Here is a 3412-nt window from a genome sequence, read left to right on the forward strand (position 1 = left end):
CGAACACCTATGTCATCCCGTACGAGCTCTGATTTCCCTTATTTTATCGTGGTGATCGTTTCTCCCTATGTCGGTCGACGTCGACGTCAACAAGATATTTTCGCATTCGGAAGAGTAAGTAAGTGACTGGAATTTTGTGAGAAGATTCCTCCGAAACGAAAAACGCCATGTTTTAATGATGTCCATCCCAACTCCTGTATCATTTCCGTGACACTATCAACCCTATTTTGCGATAATACAAAAGGTGCTGCCCTTCTTTGAAATGTTTCGATGTACTCCGTCAATCATATCTGGCAGGGATCCCACACCGCGCAGAAGTATTCTAAAAGAGGATGGACAAGCATAGTGTAGGCAGTCTCTTTAGTAGATCTGTTACATTTTCTAAGTATCCTGCCAATAAAACGCAGTCTTTGGTTAGCCTTCCCCACAAGACTTTCTATTCCAATTTAAGTTGTTCGTAATTGTAATACCTAGGTATTTAGTTGAATTTACGGCCTTAGAGTTGACTGATTTATCGCGTAACCGAATTTTAACGGATTCCTTTTAGCACTCATGCGCACTTGCCGTTATTTAGGATCAATTGCCAATTTTCACACCATACAGATATAGTTTATAAAATTTTTTGCAATTTTTTTGATCTTCTGATGGCTTTACTAGCTGATAAACGACAGCGTCATTTGTAAACAACCTAAGAAGGTTTCTCAGATTGTCTCCCAAATCATTTATATAGATAAGGAACAGCAAAGGGCTATAACATTACCTTGGGGAACGTCCGAAATCACTCCTCTTTTACTCGATGACTTTCCGTCAGTTACTACGAACAGTGACCTCTCTGAAAGGAAATCACGAATCCAGTCATGTGAGTGAGACGATATTCCATAAGCACGCAATGTAACTACAATCCCTTTGAGTGGTACAGTCTCAAAAGCCTTGTTTAGTATTTTTTCAGTCTTTAATAACCATTTCAAAACCACCTTCTCACCTGGATCGGTCACTTCGGTCACTATAAGTGAACACTGACTCACATGTTCTCCTACGAGCCACCGTTCTGTAGTCAGTCAGGTGTACTGCTCGCAATGCGCCTTGCGTCATAGTTGTTGTCACGAACACCACTGCTCTGGCTTCCGTGACGATATTGTAAATGGTCAATGTTAAAAAGAACTCAATGTGATTTTTGACATTTGTCACCCATGACAGAATCAATGTCTCAATTAAAACTGGTTAGTTTTAGCTTTAAATCATTATCATCATTCAATGTATTCCTGTACTTACTCTTCAAAAAAAGTGAAGTTGAATAGGCTCGATCATGTACATACTTTGTCGAAAACCCAATCAGGTGTCTCACCAAATATCGGTGTTCTGTTATCACCCAGATCACTTCATGAAAATGCCGGAATTGTTTCTTAAAAGGACAATCGTTCTTTCCTTCGCCTCCAGTAGCAATAAATCAGAGCAAAATTTCGTCTCGTATCCGTGGACGGGACGCTATGCACTAGCGTCGTTCCTCCCTTTTGAGTGAGGATATTTTGGGGTCATCATTCTATTGACTGGTTTGAGCGGCCCGCCACGAATTCATCTCCTGTGTGAATCTCTTGATCTCAGAGCAGCGCTTGCAACCTACGTCCTCAATTATTTGCTGGATGTATTCCAATTTCTGTCTTCTTCTAAAGTTTTTACCCTCTACAGCTCTCTCTGGCAGCATGAAAGTTATTCCCTGATATCTTGACATATTTCCTGCCCCTTCTTCTTGTCAGTGTTTATCACATATCCCTTTCCTCTCCAATCCTGCGCAGAACCTCCTCATTCCTTATCTTATCAGTCCACTTAATTTTCAACATTCGTCTGTAGCACGACATTTCAAATGCTTCGATTCCATTCTGTTCTGGTTTTCTCACAGTCCATGTTTCACTACCGCACAGGATATTAAATGAGCGAAATTCAAGCGAGTCGTTCTTCTGAATATTTGAGTCCGAGAAACTATCAAATAGACTAAATATGATGGGATTGTCAGCAGTATGTCTTTACGATTGGAGCAGGTAGTCAAGACCAAGCGCCAGACCTGTACCGCAGCCTGTAGGGATGTACACTTCCAGCCACCTGGGGCCACATGACATTGGTAAAATTCAGCATAAAACAAAATTACTGGCAGTCCGTCTTGGCACCTTTTTTTATCCTTTCCTTCTATGTGTTAAAAAAACAGGGTACGTTTCGACATGGCAGAATGGACCATTGCCTTGTGAACGGTATCGAATAGCGATATGACATTTCAACTTTTATTTCATTGTGTACTCGCTCACCCTGACGACTGACGATCACACTCCTGAAGCTCCCGATAATTTTTGTCTTGTCTTCGACTCTCGACTAGCGCTCACGGTCCAGTGTCACGCAACCAGCGGCCCACAGGTGGAATCGCTGCTGTATCTGTTCCCAAGCTACACCAGCCTTTATCGTTACAAAGAGCTGCTATGATTCTGTCGCAGGCGTACAGACGTGATGTGTCCCTTATGGGCTCCATCATTGTTTACGCTTTGTTACTGTCATAGTTATTAGCAATTCAAATGTGGCGGTATTTTATCACACAACGAAGTTCGACAGACGAGCGAATAGAAGTTTTCACGTCAGGAAGTGAAGCATCCAATAGCGGAGGACGAAGTGAAATGAAACTTTACTAGCTGAGCGGGTAAGTAATGTTATTTCAATTTACAAAATTGGCAGTAAGAGTCCACTTACCAGGAAGACATTGCTCTGCCATTTACACATGCATTGATTTTGTTGGGGAGGCTGTCATGAAGCCGTTGTATTCTCTTCTTAGGCGATCTGTCCTGGATGCATGTACTGTTTCTGTTAGGAATAGTGTCACAAAGTCGTTATATCCTCCCCAGAGGCAAGCTAGCCCACAACAGTTGTAACTGGTACTTGATATATAGGATACCGGCACTAGCAGGTGACGTGCGAGCTGGTCCCTACTGTGGACAGGTCTGAAGATCTCGCTGGCTACACTCGAGTACCTCAGCGTCTCGCAGATAGTTTTTAGAGTCACGTGTCGTATTGGACGAACATTGTCCTGTTGAAAAATAGCAGCACAATACTAGTGCATGAGAGTTAAAACACGAGGATGCAGGATATCCGTGATGTAACATTGCGCCATCAGATTTCCCTCTACCAGTACCAGCTATGATCTGAACTTATACCCTATGGATCCTAACGCTATGATGCCAGAAGAAACAGTGCTGTGACTCTTCAAAGCATTGGAAGAATCTGACCTTACCACAGGTAGCGTCCATTCTCACTGATGACGGCCATCGAGTGTCGTCCAGTCACAGTTCATAGCTCACCACAATGCCATTCATTTACATGCAGTCAGGGTTCCCAATGCCAATACTGTTCCAAATGCAGCCATTTCTGTTGTTAT

This window comes from Schistocerca americana, chromosome 6, assembly GCF_021461395.2.
Source record: "Schistocerca americana isolate TAMUIC-IGC-003095 chromosome 6, iqSchAmer2.1, whole genome shotgun sequence".
In the NCBI taxonomy this organism is placed as follows: Eukaryota; Metazoa; Arthropoda; class Insecta; order Orthoptera; family Acrididae; genus Schistocerca; species Schistocerca americana.